The sequence below is a fragment of the Passer domesticus genome, chromosome Z (genome assembly GCF_036417665.1).
Source record: "Passer domesticus isolate bPasDom1 chromosome Z, bPasDom1.hap1, whole genome shotgun sequence".
In the NCBI taxonomy this organism is placed as follows: domain Eukaryota; kingdom Metazoa; phylum Chordata; class Aves; order Passeriformes; family Passeridae; genus Passer; species Passer domesticus.
Window position 1 is genome coordinate 23437621 of NC_087512.1, and position 17126 is coordinate 23454746.

At 41.6% G+C, this 17126-nt stretch overlaps 1 long non-coding RNA gene across 12 annotated transcripts in view; it reads right to left on the reverse strand.

The window, feature by feature from the left end:
* Positions 1 to 17126, reverse strand: part of LOC135290995 (uncharacterized) — a 65524-nt gene that overhangs the window by 42208 nt on the left and 6190 nt on the right. For 7 of the 12 annotated variants that reach the window (XR_010353840.1, XR_010353849.1, XR_010353847.1 and 4 more), the window contains 2 exons: positions 3157 to 3279; positions 2051 to 2223 (listed from right to left, as the gene is read on the reverse strand). The exons of 1 other annotated variant lie outside the window; for it this stretch is intronic. This is a non-coding gene — a long non-coding RNA (uncharacterized LOC135290995). Of the gene's footprint in view, positions 1 to 2050; positions 2224 to 3156; positions 3328 to 17126 lie in introns of all 12 variants that reach the window. 4 more of the 12 variants (XR_010353843.1, XR_010353841.1, XR_010353842.1 and 1 more) reach the window with 4 other exon arrangements.

A 17126-nucleotide genomic window follows, 5' to 3' on the forward strand; every position in this document is an offset into this window, starting at 1 on the left:
GAAGTCAGCAGGAAGGAACACTGGAAGCAAACCACCAAATAGCAGAGAACAAAGTGAAAAAATAACCAAACTATATAACCCAAACTTATTGTTTTCAAATAATTATATGATTCTGACCTCATCTGCAATAAATTTGGAATAATTTGGCATGTGGACACCACCAGCTCAAAGGAAACAAAACACAACATAAGATCAATCAGGAACAGCCCAGTCGTTTCAATAAAGATTGCCCTGAGTGGTCAGCACAGGGAAGAAACAAGGCACAAAAAAACATAGGCAGCAGAAATTCTCTGAATATTTTGCACAGATCTGATATGGTGTGCTGGTGGTAATCTTTAGTCTAACAATTGATCAAGATAGCCATTCACTTTAATACTTCTCCTGCCAGAAGAATCTTGTCAATCTAGTGGGAATAGGAAGCATGGGCACAGGCCAGGGTAGGAGATGGAGGATTCATCTCCTTTCTTCTTTCCCCTGTTCCTACAGCTCCACAAAACCATGAGGAAGGGAAGCAGGGAGGACAGCCGGATGGAAGCACCTTTCCGTAGTCAGCTGTGATTTAACTAATCAATTCCTCTTCCAAGAAGAAGCCTTCTAAGCCTTGTTTGTCCACAATCTGATTTTTAAAAAGGAAACTGAGTATTGCTTGGCTGAATTAAATAGAAGATCTGGGAAATAAGTGAGGCTTCATAATGTAGAAAGGAGAGGAAATATTATCAATGTGTGCATCTCTGAAATGCTAAACAGCTGTCAAGAAGTGAAAATAAACAAATCTGGAATGCCTCTGCTATACATCCTCACACATAATTCATTCCCTGTAACCATTACTGTTCTTTTATCTGTTACTCCAGCAGGAAAAGATTTGCTAGGTGGTGGATTAACTCAGTAAGATTATTCAAAGCTTTGACTGCTGAGCAATGGTCAAAGGCTGGTTGGTTATTCTCCCCTATTCCATAGGCTGATGTGGCCACAGTGATTACTTACAGGCCTTTGTCCAGGCAGACAGCAGGGGCAGTGATGCTGGACAGCTGCCATGCTCAGTGAAGGAGCAGGCAGAGGTGAGAGGAACCTCAAGCCATTCCCTGGATTTCAGAGAGTGGGATCCATTCTAAGAGTGGCCAGCCTGGAAGTTCCTGGACCTTAGCATCAACTCACACTTAATTTCAACCAGACATCCTACAAGCAAATGTGAGTAAGGTAGTCATAGCAACAGCTTCTCACCAGATCCTGCCCTCACCATGGGCAAATAAAAGACCAGAAAAAGAGACAGGCTCTTCATTCTCTTTTAGTAACATACTGCTCAGTCTTAGATATGGAGTCACACCTTAATACAGGGGCTCTGATCTGCTGGGGACAGGGATGAAGCTAAGGACCAAAGTTCCTTTTGATCAAACTACAGGAGGAATATACAGAAGAGAAAGCAACCTGCCTACCTGCCTTTCCTGGCACTTCTCAGGCTAGGAGAAGTCCAAGGTTTCTTCACAGACAACACTGCCGATATTGAAGCAACCCAAGATTTAAAAAATCATCTTCCATTCAGACAATATTTAGCAAAGGACTTCCTCCTTGAAAGCCAGTTCTCAGTGATGCTTAGAGATATTCTTGCATTGTCAGCTTACCCTTCCCAGGAGACTAAGACAACCTTACTAGCATTAGATAATTTTGCCTTCTATTAACCTGTCCAAACTGTGGCCATTACGCAGCATGAGGGTACAAACTGCAAATGTGAAGGAGCCACTAAACTCACTGGAGGTCTCACTTGGTGTCTCATGGAAAGTCCTGTGGGAAGATATCACCTCACTGCAAATGTCTGTCATTTATTTTTCATTACAGGAGAGGGAGTTGGTTGACATGGCATTAGCATAATTCCATTTTCACCTCAAGATGGTCTTAGCTTCCACCAGCACTTGTTCTCAAACTTGCACTATCCCTGCTCAGTAACCTGACACTCTGCTTCCGCTCTTGCAATGTCCAGGATCAAAGATCATGCCTCTGAGATGTAAAAATATTTCTCCTTGCCCTTGAAAATCCATAGATCATTGATGCTTACCATGACACTTCTGTAAGGGAAAAACATTTTTATTCAAAATCCTCAGGTGCTGGAAAGAGTGGTTTCCATCCTAGACCATCCCATTGTTGCCACAGCTGCCAAGAAGAGTCATTGTGGCCCTGCACATGGCCAGTTTTCACCCCTGATAGTGATTTTTTTCCCTAAGTCGCCTGCTGGAAAATCAGAAATAGGAATTAGATATCCTGACTCTGAATCTTAAGCTTCAATGATATGATCATTGCTTCCCTCTTCTGCCTTTGCCAGCTTTATACAGTACTACTTTCAATTATATTCATGCTCTTCAGCACCTCTCTCCTCCTAATGTAATCAATAGAAGTCACTACTACTTTAAAATTGCAGGAAACAATATAACAATAAGCCTAACAATTGCTCAAAAAGAAAAAAAAAAAAAGCATTCCAGACACCTGCACCTCATCAGACTTTTAGTAACTGCAGTTTTGGGACTGTTCCTCTTCCTTTTGCCTTTTCTGCCATCAGAAAACAAACTCAGATATAACACTTTACTTGACGTGTATCAAGATCTACCACTCTTGGAAAAATATGGAGGGAAAGTAAAATAGCTGTAACAACTAGCTCTATGCGTCTGGCAGCCAGTCATACACTGCTGGATAAATATACCATATGAAAATCCCTGGGAGATGAGTAAATGCAGTAACTGTGGCTTATCTGTATCGTATTTGATAAATGAAAAGGAACTAAATAAACAGCGATTTATTTCTGACAATCTGTCCTACTTCCTTCTAGTACTGAAAAAAAATAAAGCAAGCCTATTTTTAGGTACATCAAGTTCTTGTCAATGCACCAGCACTGTGTTCTGGGCAGCTGTCACTGACCAAAATTTGGGGAAGGAGAGTCAGCTGCTGAAAGGGCCGGCAGCTTGGATCCCTGCAGCACCCTCACACCAGCACCTCCCAAAGGCTTCAGAGGCAAGAGGGACAAGGCAACAGACAAGAGCCCTAGAAATTAATGGCATGATTTCTACTGATTTCAGACAGGTGAGTGTGTCATCCAGATAGCTCTGCAGCAGACACTCACGTTTCTGATTTAATCTGTTTCAACAGCCAATTAAATACATTTCAACTAACCCTCACCACACGAGACATCACGTTGTCCTGACTGGCACCACAGATGAACAGGGTAGCATGATCCTCCCTGGGGAAGAGAAAGACTCTGCTGGCAGCCTGGGATGGAGGAATCCACACTGATGTCTGCATGAGACAAGATCAGAAGTCCACAATAGAGATAATTCAATTCTCCTTTTAAAAAAAATAAATAAATAAAAAACAACATGAAGTGGATAACACAGAAGTACATGGAATTCACACCTGGGTTTTTTTGGTTTGGTTTTTTTTTTTTTTTTTGCTTAAAGTCTGGTTCCAAGGCATGTATAATGATGTAAATTAGATAAACTCTTCCTGGATGAAATAATCTCAAAAAATCCCCTTCATATTAAAAATACATTTCTCTTATAAAACTGAAAACCCTCTCCAGGATGCTATTTTGTATGCATCTCAGTCATTATATTATTTGCATCCAGTTGGAGATAGCAGAACTTCTCAGGGGGAAACTAACATGGATATTTTAAGGGCTATTTTTTTCTTTTTTTTTTCTTTACAGTTTTCTATGTGCAAAACCTAGAGGCTTGTTTTTCTCTTTTATCAGAGAGAAAAAAATTATCCTGATTCAAAGCAGCACTGAAATACAAGGCTCTGCCAGATGTTACATAAACGATGATGTAATGCTGAAGTATTTCATTACACATGCAGGTCTGTTCCTCAGCCCAGCAATGATTTATTACATTTTGTCAGTCCCATTTTATGTACCCACACTATTTTTACATCATTTTTCTTCATGACATTGTTACATTCTTACAGAAGCACATAGAGATAACATCATAACAGCCCAGCCAATGAAGTTACCATTTTATAAATAATGTTACGAATAAATAAATATACCAGTGAGGGGAAAATGGTCTTTCTGAGAGAGTGCAAAGCAAATTTACCTTTAAATAATCTGACGGGGGAAGAGGCCATATGTCCAATAAGAAAATTGAGTTTGCATCCTCTCGGAGCAGCTCCTGACTTCATGCAGAACAGTGAGGAAATGCTGCTCTTGCCTCTTTTTTTGTTTAATTTCACATTCCCTTTGTTCTCCTAATGTGTTCTGTGTGCTGCCGGCTAGATCTTATGCACCAGCTGCTTGGTTAAACAGATGCATCAGCAAGTGAAAGAAGATCAACACATAAAATCTGTTTTGACTCTGAAATTATCAAGCCATTGGACACACCAGCTTTTTTTTCCTGATCATCCATCAAGATTTATTAGAAAAAGCACACCCAATAGCACTGCTTCCTAATGGGAGAAAAAGAACTCCAGAAACTGTAAGTTCAAAAGATATGAAGGTCATGTCAAAATAAGGTAGCAGACTATTTAGAAGATGCATTCCTATAGCAATACTGTTAAAGAAAATAATCCTTTTAACAAGCAACTTGCCAAAAATGCCATTAGACAACTGAAACAGAGAATTCCTCTTTTTTAGCAGTCAGCCATTAACCTGCATCAAGCAAAATGTTGCAGTAAGAAGCTGCAGTTGAAAAGAATTTAAAATTTCCTTATTCTGAAAAATATAGGGCCAGATTTTGCTTTTGCTGAGTCACTAGAAAACCAAAGAAGTCTTGATTTTTAAAATTTTTAATTTCTTGACATTTTAAATGGTGTCTCCCCTTGGTCAAATAAAAGGCAAATCCCTGGTGTTTTCTAGGTGACTTCCTTCTGAGGGGAATTGAGGCTCCCATGTGCCAAAAGGACCCATTCCACAGGGAAATCTGCTGCATCCCTGGAGTCTGTGTGAGGATGAATTCCATTAACTAAGTCAGTACACTTATTATTATTCACTGTTGTACCCAGGTTGGCAAAAAGTCCTAGGGCAATCAAAAGGAACTTCAGGGCACTGGGATAACTGGTTGTAACAGGAGCATAGATGATGTTGTTTTCAAATTCCTTCAGTAGCAGGGAAGAATGCCAAAAGGAACAGCCACCTGATCAACATGTGCCTTAAAGTCTGGTGTCACCAGTAGAATTGTGGCTTTTTTTGCTCACAGGGTGTTGTATATGGTGCCAGGCCTTCTGGAAAGAGGTCAGGTTTGACTGTGTAAAAGAGGGAAAAGGATTCTAGCCTGTGAGTCAGCATGACTGTTTGAGAGGGTTTTAAACCAGGGTTGAAGAGGGAATATGATAAAACCAGGCCTAGCAGACAGGAGCCCAAAGTGGGCACGCTAGCACTGGGGGTGAAATCAGTAGCCCAGCTGAAGAGCATCCACACCAGGGCACACAGTGTGGGTAACAAAGGAGGAACAGGAGGAAGCCACTGGCAGCAGGAAAGATGTGACAGTCACCATCACCAAAAGTTGGTGGGATGACTCACATGGCTGGAGTGCTGCCAAGGATGGTTATAATGGTTCTTCAGAAGCGTCAGATGGGGAAGCAGAGGCCTTGTAGCGGCTTTGTACGTTAGGGAGTGTTTCACTGCACAGAGCCCAAGGACAGTGATGACAAGGTTGAGTGGCTATGAGTAAGAATCAGGAGGGAGGCTACCAAAGCAGATACACTGGTGGGATTCTGTTACAGACTACACAACCTGAATGAAGAGGCAGATGAGGTATTCCATGGGAGGCTGACTGAGATTCCACAAGTGCCTTCTTTTCCTCAGTCTTTTAAAGAAAGACTAAATATCCTCAGGGCAACCAGTCCTGTAAGCTGGCAGACAGGGATAGCGAGCAGAAAAGACCCCCTGAAATCCAGGAATAAGTAGTTAGTGACCTACTAAGCAATTCAGAAGGATATGGCACTAGATAAGATTTATCTAAGGAGGGAGGTGGCAGAAGATCTTGCCGAGCTGCTCTCCATCATTTATCAGTCCCGGCTAACCAGGGAGGTCCCAGATGACTGAAAGCTGGACAGTGTGATGCCTATCCATAAGGTCCAGAAGGAGGATCTGGGGAACTACAACCTGTGAGCCTGACCCCAGTACTAGAGTAGGTAATGGAATAAAGACCCTCTTGCAGGTGATCATACAGCACATACAGGACAGCCAAGGGATCAGACCTAGCCAGCAGGGGGCTGTGAAAGACAGGCCCTGCCTGACCAACCTGATCTCCATCTTATGACCAGGTGACCTGACTGGTGGATGAGGGAAGGACTGTAGATGTTGTCTACCTGCACTTTAGTAAAGCCTTTGATACTGTTTCCCAGTATTATTCTCCTGGAAAACTGGCAGCTTTAGTGGATGCAGGCTGCTTTTTTCTTCTCATCAGAGTTTTAAAAAAAAAAGGTTGTTGTTGTCCAGCTAGTCACAAGCATTAAACTTGGCAAATAGGAGTTTGATTTCTTTTCAGATAAAAGAGATGTTACAAATAAGAATTTTATCTTGCATGGAGGCATGACAAAGTATGAGAAAGAATCCTTCTTGATTACAATCTTCCATCATTTTGATTTTATAATTACTGAATGGAATCAATCAGCTTTCAATTGTTACCTTGGTGAAAGATTAAAACATCATTACTTGTCATACATATTTCACACTTTAGCAAATTTTAATAAACTGAATGCATGAGAAATGTTCCTATTATCTTTCACAGTACTGAGATGTTAATGGCATTTCTATTGATTGGAATTGACCCATGTTTGTTGGTCAAAATGACTAAGATTCAGGCAAGGCATGGACTTCCACTATCAACACTAACAAATGAAGACTGCTGAGCACTGAAATAGCCAAAATAGAATCATTAATCAGAAACATCTTAAAACAATTGGCAATGTGCTAGGGAGGTCTTATCTTCCTTCTTTTTGCTCTACTACTTCATTTGTAAAGGATACATATTGTTGACTGGCAGAACCCAGGACAGTCCTCTGACTGCCCTGGATGACTCGAGACCCTGGCAAAGGGCTCAGAGACCTTGGCAGACCTTGGCAAAGGGCTCAGAGACCTTGGCTCAGACACCTGTGCCTTTGATTGTAACCCACGCAAAAAATTACCAGTTTTGCGTGAAGATGTACAAGCCACGAGAGTTTAAGTAGAATGATAGTTAATTTGTCACAGGGTGAAAAAGTAGAATTTTGGGGTTTTAAAATGGGGGGTTCAAGAGGCAAGATGGAGGAATTTGGGCGTGTTCTGTCCTTCCTTCTCCTTCTTCTTGTCCTCTATCTTCTGCTGTGATGGTGACACTTTTGGATTGGTTTAGAGTAGAGACAGACAGTCTAACATAGGTGATAGATAATTGGAAAATTACTGTAAATAAAGTACACATAGTTTTCAGTATAAAATGTTAACACCACCCCAAGGGTGTGTCACAGTGTGCCACAAACCAACCTGCTGGACAGACCACCGCAGGTCAGAGAAAGAATGTTATAGATAAGGAAAAATAAACAACCTTGAGAAGCAGAACCAATGCATCTCGGCTTCTTCTTCAGTCACGAGTCTGAGAAAAAGACTCTTTAATATCTCAGGAGCCATTTCAGCAACACAAAACCCTAGAGCGTCTTCTTCATGACAGCACTGGGGAGGAGGTAAAGGACAGCACTACAAATTAGGCAACACAAGACAAGCAAGGGAAGCCATCTCAAACACAGCTGCCCATCAGCCATGAGAGCCTCTTTCACCACCCGGGTACTTTGGTAGGAAGACACATGCCTTCCTGGGGCTCTGGCCTTTGCTTGCTGTGACAGAAATCTTTTCTTCAGGGTGCTCATCATCCAGGCGAGTCAAGATAAATCCTTGGACTCACCATCAGTGTGCCTTGCCAAACGCCAGCTGATGCTAGCTAGCACTAGCCTTCACAGCTGTGATGATCAATGCCACAACACCGTGTGTGTGCCAGGTCTAGCGTATGCTGCTCCAACCTGGTCAACAGAGGGTAACAAAGCCTCTTCCATGAAGAAAGTAATGGGGACCAAATCTGGGAAGTTTCTGTGGGTTCTGAATACAAGCAATACAAATTGAAACACAGTTGGCTTCTCTTACCATAAATACTGCAAGTAAATCAAGACTCCAAGTTATCCACTCAACTTAAATCCATCTATTAAGAGAAGCAGAGATACTTGCTACTCAATATTCCTAAAAGTTTTAGAAATCTAGTGCAACTGGCACATTTTTGCTGAATCATATTTTTTGTCTGAACTTATATTGGTGTTTTCTACTTCTAAGCACAACCTAATAGCAAGATGATGTAATCAGACCTTGAATTACTCAGACTTCATTACTATTGTCAATATGTTACAGAACAGTACTCTGAAATATTATAAATAATTAAAAATTAAATACATTTGTTGAATTAATATGGTACGTTTTGGGATACACTTTTTTTTCTTCTTCTCTTATTATCCAGTACTGGGATGCTATTAGCCTACACTCCTGCAAGCTTTTACAAACAATTCAGCTCTCAGCACTTGAAGAGTACCATTAACAGCAACAGACACAGAGACAGCCTTAAAGCTGAGCAGATGCAGAAGTGTTTTGAAGACCAAGATTTAAGTGTTTGGAAGACCATGATTTTTTTTATTACCTTCTACTGATCTTGAGATCCCATGCCAGTCAGTGAAGGAAGAACATTTACCAGCCTGTAGGACAACCCAATTATACTATTTATGGTTTTAATGCATGCACTCGCAGGTATATGTAATTCAGTAATTTACAGCAGAATTTCATCAGCAACAGAATGCATTAGCAAAACTGCAATTTAGCTGAATTACCAGCTGATTTCTAAAATTACCACCAGAAATCTTAGTTGTCCCTCTCCCTCTTCATCACCAATCTTCATGGGTGCGTAGGTGTACTGTATGGCATCGTTTTAACACGTATAATGCAAAACCACTTTACTTATTAGTGTGCTTGCTCTACCAGAGCTGTGTCTTTGTTTCAGAAGTCTCCAACACAGAAGTATGGATGTGGTGTTGTATCTCTATATTATTATTATTTGAGACCCGGATTCAGCAGGCATGGAGAATGCACAACCACTGTTGTAACCCTTAGAAATCATGCTCATTCTGTTACACAGTGCATGCACACATATGTTCAATAGCCCCTTCCCTAAAACTTGCTAATTCATTTGCAATGCATCATCCAATAGCAGATAAATAGATTTATATATATTATTCACTGCAGATTATTTAACTCCAAAAAAAAAGTTAGATAAAGGTACTTAGAAAGCAAAATTGATTACAAATTTCCATCATTTTGACTTTCTTGTGTTTCTTAGTACAATCCTGTTGGAAACAAGGACAAATTGTCCACATTCTCTCTGTTGTAGAGGTTATTGGTTACCCAGCAAATCTGACTCTTCTAAAAGTTGTGCAGTGAACACAGACATGCCAAGCTTTGAGGCCCACTTCTAATCCTGAATGAAATTCAGAGATTTCAAAAGGAATGGATGAGACTTTGAAGTTTGGCACAGATTAGTAGATATTTATGGAACAAATACTGGAAATGCAAGAAAGAGTCGCACAATGTTGCACTGGCTGAGTTTGACTTGCAGGTATTTTAAAAATGCATCAGAGTGAGTGCATGTCACTGAGTCATGTTACAGGCTTGCACAACACATTTCAAAGTGGTTCAAAGCAAGTTTTCCTGATACTATATCCCTCTTCTATCAGACAGAATTGCTGTGTTAACTAAAACATTTTCATAAGCAGCAGACACATTACAAAAGGCCATTGCAAATTACTATTTTAAGATTGAAAAGATATTAACATCTAACTCTGATAAAGGTAAAATATAAATACATACACCAGGAAAATTGAACTGAGCTTGCAAGGCCTAATAAAAGGAATCCCTGAAGCAGTCAGTGCTTTGGACCAGCAAAACCAAAAACCAGTGGACTGTAAATCATAGTTAGGATCATGGAATCCTGACTAGGAAGGGAACTCCAGGCCTTGCCCAGGACACCTCCAAGACTCAGACCACATTCCTGACAGTGTTTTCCAAATGCTTCTTGAACTCTGGCTGCCAGGGTCGGCTGTTACTTGTCTCTGCCCCAGCACGGGAAAAAGTGGTTCTGGGTAGGCCGCGCTCTCGAAGAAGGAGTCTGGACTCTTGCTTTTAGGTCTTCAGTTGAGTTTATTATTTCTTATCTACAAAGTTTTTCTGTCTGTCCAGCCGAGGTCTGATCAGCAAGACAGCCAAAGGCACTCTCTCCCTCCCACGAGGCGGTTGTCTCTTTTATAGTGAAAACTATAGAATTAGATATTTACCTTTAATTCCCAATACTTTCTGCCCTTGTTGGCAAGTGTACTTTCTCTATGAACCAATCCACATGTGCCAACATCATCCTGAACATGGATGCCAAGGAGAAGAAAGAAGAAGGACAGGGCACGCCCAAATTCCTCCATCTTGGGACTCCTGATCCATGCACAGAATTCTAGACCCCCCTGTACAACACATAAAACCCCCCTCTACAGTGCATTCTAACTTAAGTTCTAACAAGTGAATAACATCCCCTCACCATTCAGACCTGAAATTCTCTCATTTCCACACCTCCAGGTGTCATTTCTTTAAAAGGATCAAAGTCAAGCCAGCAGGTACTTTTGGCAACATTCCAGGGCCTCCGAGCCCCCCAAGGGTTGTCTCGGTAGCTCTGGACAGCTGGAGTGATGTACTGAGTTCCCACATCTGGCCAGGCTCCTGCCATGACCATTTCCTTGGGAAGTCTGTTCCAGTGTCCAACCTCCCTCTGGACAAAAAAGCTTTTCCTAAAATATTGAACCTAAATCTATCCTGACACAGCTTCATGCCATTCCCTCAGGTTCTATCCCCCATGAAAAAGTATAATTCCTTAGCTCTCTGCACCTCTTCAGAATGGGAGATATGATCACGTTCAAATGCTTTTGTAGAAGTACACTCGATGTTGGAGATTTTGTGTTTCTTTTTGCATACAAATCAGAGTTCCAAGGAACACCACTTGTGCACTTGCTTCAGTTCAAGGCCACAGGCAAAATCTCCTAAACAACTTGCTCACATCCATAAAATCAAGACATTCCAATCTCTGAACTTCCTTGCAGTGAGTGAGCAGCCAACAAAACATCCCTTGATATCATCCCACAACGTTTTACATGCTCACTAGGAAACCTTGGTACCAGGAAAATAAAACCACACTAAAGAAATCAGCAGCAATTTTCTTCTGATTATATTGTCTCAGGAACAATCAGGCACTGTCCCTCACATTCAAAGACACAAAAAGAGACACTTTTATCTTGTTGATGATTTGCTGATTAATGGCTTCCAAACAGTTGAGGTCATTTACTGCATATCCAACGTGACTGATGAAACCCACTGTGGTAATAATCTCAAATCAGAGACATCAAAAATGAGCCTTAAGGACAGAATTCTCCCTCCCCTATTCCCACATAATGGCCATTTATACAGCTACAATAAGCCTCAAAATGCATGTCGGAACACCAAATTTAAACACAAGAGGCTGACTTGCAAAGTGAAATGAATGTAAAAGATTTTACTCACTATATGTTTTAGCTTAAGAGGCCTCTTATGGAATCACTGCTAAAAGAAAAAATTGATAAAATTATGGCAGTGACACAAAACCAATAAAGCAGATAAATTTAGAATCAAGGAATCACTTTTACATTGCATCACTCCCTAAGAGAACAAAACATGTTGCTAAACTAAAGCCCCATTAAAATGTCATCTACTCTTCCTGTTTCTCTTTCCATGGTCACTGTTTACCAGAATTTCTACTTTCTAATCAATTTGCCTCTAATATCTTGCTGATACCATATGAAGTATTGGCTTTAGAGCCTCCATTCACTTCAGGAGGACCAGGACCTCACACTAGGATTTTATTTGGCCTATGGCTTGGCATAACCCCGCAGGGACTCTGCACCTAGGCCCACTGCCCATTCCAACCCTCTATTGGCATATCTCACCGGATATCTGAGATATTCCACCGGATATCTCCACAGCTTCACCATCAGCAAGAAAATTCCTACCTCTTACTGAGCACGTATACTTACATATACATGAATGATATGGATACAGATACATATACAAAAATATCCATGTATGTATATCTATGATTACAAGGAGGGAAAGATGAAGTGTTTACAGTTAAACTAAAGATTTCAAATATGTATAGATCCCACTGCCCTATGAGCTCACACAGTTATCCTGCCCAGCAATCCAGCTGCACAGCCTAGGCTACATTGGACCACCGGTACACTAGAGAGGTGTCGTCTCCTGGTCCTCAAGTTTTCTCTTCGCCCTGCTCTAAATTAGGTGGAACTTCGACTGCAGAACCTGCAGGTCTGACATGTGCTCAGGGTCATGGGTATGATCCTCTCCTCCCTTCACCAAGAGTCATGGCTCAGCTGGGGCCCTCATTTTGAGTAGTGCCCTGCTTGTCTGGTTGTGGACTAACACAGGTGAATCACTACCAGAGGGAAGAAAGAGACATGGGTTTCAAAGCTGGGGAGGGACTGCAGGTGTTTGGGATCATCTCTTATAACCTGTTAATTTTGCCTTTCTTCATTACAACAAAATACACTTTTAACAGATGTATGTGCAAATGTGAATTCTGTTGTTTTTATGTATTGTTAAAGAAACTATAAATGCCTTATGACTCAAGGATCTCCAGCCAGAAGAGAAGAGCTTAAAAATGGAACAAAATTGCTATCTACAAATTTAATGAGCAGCTCTCCCACTGAAAAATGCTTTTCAATTTAAACTCTATTAACAGGAAATTAGGAAATCACCCATCACAGTGTTTTTGTTTATTTTAAAATGAAAACTGAGAACATCAAATTGCTATCAGCACAAATGTTTGATAGACCCAGAAATAAATTAAACTATTTTATTACATTTTTTTTACCCCCCATGTTTATGTTATAGTCTCTAGCAATTTAAATTTAATAGACAAAATCATTAAGAAGGTGGTGTAAATTGAGATTTTGGGCCAAATCCTCACTGCTCTGGAATCAATGACAGAACTGGCACTGATTTCCAAATGATCAGCATTTAGAGTGGGATGTTTGTATTAACAGTACGTACACCACAAAAAAGGGCTGACCCTCAATTCTTCACTGACCGTTCTCTCACTGGTGTCAAGAGAAGAACACCAAAATGACCAGGTGTAACAAAAACCTTTTGATACTTGCTGTCTGAATTTCTTTGTAAAATATATATCTAGATATATATGTATCATGCATATATTTTAGGGATAAATGCACACCTTTGTGTGTGGCTGTGGGTGCAGCTCTCTGTCTGTACATATGCCAGTGTTAAGTATTGCACTGCACTGCCCAGGTGGCAAAGAAGCTGTCATGTACATGGGAATTTAGTCTGTGTTAAATAGTTGCATATGCAATGTATGGCTCAGCAAAGCAGATAGTACAATATTCCAACAGACAAAGTCCGGTGATTTTATTTGCAGAGCAACCAGGACCTGAAACATAGTTTTCAAGTATCCAAAACCACTTGATTTAGAAAAATGACATCACCCCATGCCTTTTCTTCCAGGAAAGATTCTGAAAATGCCTCATTTCAGCCTTGCCAGAAATATAGTAACAACAATATTTCTCATAATTCACGGCCTCTTCAGCAGCAATGTCCAAAACCAAGAAGCATAAAGAGACACAAAAAAAAGGAGAAAAAAAAAGACTGGCTATAATTTTGTAAACCTCAGGAAAAACACAAACTAACTGTATTCACAATTACAATGTTTCAAATCAGTGCATGACAACAAAGAAAGCTCCCGTCTTTCTTTGGTTTAGTACTTTTTATTTTCATGTGAACTGTATTGGCTCAGTCATTCCTTGATATAGTTTCCATCAAAGTTTGTTTTTCCAATACTGTGTTTTTAGCAAAGAATTTCAACATGTTTACAATAAAGAAACGTGACTTCTTGCAGTATGAAGCTGCTTGTCTTTCTAGTCCATATCCCTTGTCATGTGCCTTGAGGGCTTGGTCTCTGTGAACCAATGAAACCCCAAAGAGCACCAATACAATCTGGTAACAACTCACATTGTCAAAACATGCAGGCAAATGCAACAATGCCATTCCGTGAGCTACACTTAATAGGTGCACTCCTAAAGAATGTAGAACGGGGCTGGATATTCCATGCCTTCAGAAACCAAACCTGCTCCATCTCTCAGGTTCACTCCTAGTCCTTCTCTCCCTCCTGGCTGCCTCCAAGTCCTGCTCACAGCACATCTCTGATGTGGCAGCACTGCAGGTGAGGTGACCTTCTCTGCCTAGTTCAGCACCTGCAGTGTCAGGATGCCCAAGAACTGCGCCAAACTCACTCTCAGTTCTGCATGTCCACTAAAGAGAGCAAGAGAGGGAGGGAGAAGTAGCACTGAAGTAGCACTGAAGTCACTGATCTACTGGAATTGGTTTCCTGACACTTTGCCTCCCAGGCTGGTGTTTTCCAACCGAGTTCAAGCTCTAGGTGAAGATTTCTTTTATAAGAAATAACAAAAATATACCTTTCACATGTGGGTTTTCTATGAAGTTCAATAAAGGGTGAAAGCAGAGAGGCACAGGCCCCTCAAAGGTGCCCTCTCTGGCATCTCTTCTCTCTAGAGATGATGGCTGTCATTTCTAATATTTTTTTTTAAATAAGTGCTTCTACATCTCCAGATGAAATTGGTCCATAGGTCCCAATGAGAGGTTCAAACATACAGACATTGATGCACTCCGTATGGCTACAACAGACCAGTTTTTGTGGGGAAAAGGAGCAAAAAGTATTTGCCTTATCTATTATTGGTAATACTGCCAAAGTTCCTGACAGGAACACATACAGTGGGAGGAACGTTGCTGTCTCAGTGCTGCAGAGGATACAAAGCTACAACACATATAAATTGTCCCAGTTACATTCCCGACTTTTCCTCAGATCCTCTTGTGCAATGTGGCTACCATCAGAGCTGAAATCTCTCTCTCAGCAGCTCAGATATCTGTGCTCCTCTGCCACCCTCATCACTGTATCCCCTCTGCAGCTTCATGTTTCTCCAGCAGCTGCAACTCCAGAGTCTGCAGGGCCAACATATCTCCCAGGTGAGATTCCATCACTCCTCTGATGTCTCCACCTTCATCAGTGGAATCTGAAGCAGCTGGCAAGGGTGAAGCCAGTTTGATACCAGCAATGTCCCAGATATGTCTACAGGGTAGATCAAAGGGAGGAACAGGCCTGCTTTACCTTCCTCCACTACACCACATTGGGAAGGGTGTGCTCTCAGTAGCCTGATGCTGAGCTGAGCAATGACCCTTCTATATCCATTTAGGATGCACTTGTTCTGGCTGAGCCTTTGACCACAGCATGCTCAGGCTGAGCTGCTGGATACCCAATCAGCTCTGAGCACAGCCAAACCTAGTACCATCCCTCCTGCCTGCCCATTGCTGTGTTTTTTATAGCTTGATACTCGAGCTTTCCATGTCACAGCACATTTGAAATGCTTCCAGCTGGTTCAGCCATGAGAAAAATGAGCCTTCTTAATATGCTGCTCTAGAAGGACTGAGACATGTCATCTCCCTTAGCTCACAACCCCAGTTACTGTTTATCAGGAGACAGAGAGCAGCTTGATCATCTCCAGTGTGGACGAACCACTTAGCCCAGTGCTATTTCCTGACTTCTGGTAATCTCCTTCCTCCACATCCCCATATGTCCTTGTATTCACTACGAAATCCAGATCTGACAAAACAGGCCTCTCTGTTGGTATCAGAGGACCCACACTTGCAGGTGCCAGTGTCAGATCCCACTCTTCATCATCCATGATCCTAGAGGGTCACTCATCATTTGCTGTCCTCTGAGTGCACACAAAGCAACTGTTCAAGCAGGAGCATTCACTGTGAGTGAGCTCACTGATTGCAGGTTGTTTCAATAATCTTTACTAAAATCCTTTCTCCTTTTCTTTGCTAAATCCACTTACTGAAAGAAAGGTCACTTCAAAGGGAGACTCTTGCTCTGCCTGACATGATCGCATGCTGAGATAATTCAGAACAGTTATGATAAAGGTTCTGACTACTGGCATGAAGAAACAGATAGTAGGCTCACAGAAACATAAAATTAAACAGGTTTCCACGATTATCTGGGGAATTGTTTGGCTAAGCATGCCCCTTTCTTAATAGTTTTTACTGCCTGAAACAAAGGGAGTACTACAGAGGGTTGCGTGATATGTAGCTACAGTGCTTTAGACTCCTCCAAAAGTCAAGGAAGATCTGTTAGAGAAGGATTGTCACTTGTCAAGTAAGAAAGGATGTGTCTGTAGACACCACTCAACAGGTTCCACTTGGTCCATTTGGGAGATAAGCAGTGCTGAGCAATGCTTCTTGTAAGGGCTAATTTTCGCTGCTGGAAAGGTAATGTTGCACCGCTAGCTGGGTGGAGGGAGATACATTCAGCCAGGTAAGAACAAGTTGGGGTGGCAAAAGCCAAAAGGATTTGCAGTGAGAGGAAGCATGGCCTGCCAAGCCAGAATGCAAAGCAATCCTCGATCCAAGCTATCAGCTGTGACAAAGAGCCTAGTACTCTTGTAGCCTCGTCATGAAAACACTTAGCCTTGCCAAACAGCAAGTGGGAGCAGATGAAGCAAGTCAAGATGTACAAAAACATTATTTCAGAGCTGTAGGCAGGATCAGATTATGAAAGAAAAGAAAGCAAGAAGTAGTTCATCAGAACACCCCCATTTTAATTCAACTGCTGATTTCGCCAAGATCCGCCCCCACCCGCAGCATTTCTACTATTAGTTTTCATTTCCATTGTTTCTTCAACAAAAAGTTACCCCTCAGTCCCCCTTCTTTCCTCAACCCTATGAGAAGACACCTCATTTGGTACCCAGCAACTCCACAAACTCTCCTCCCTTAAGCAAGCCAGCCAGCCACCCTCCATCATACCAATTCATGAGATCTCACAAAGTGAATGAGCTGTAAGCAGGCATGTTGATGAGTTCCCTCGGGACTAGAGCCAAACCCATATTTCAAGACAGCCTGGCCACATGTGCCAGAAGCCAGCCAAACCATTTCACAGCTTAATTTCCTAGCTAGGTTCACTGTTGCTGGA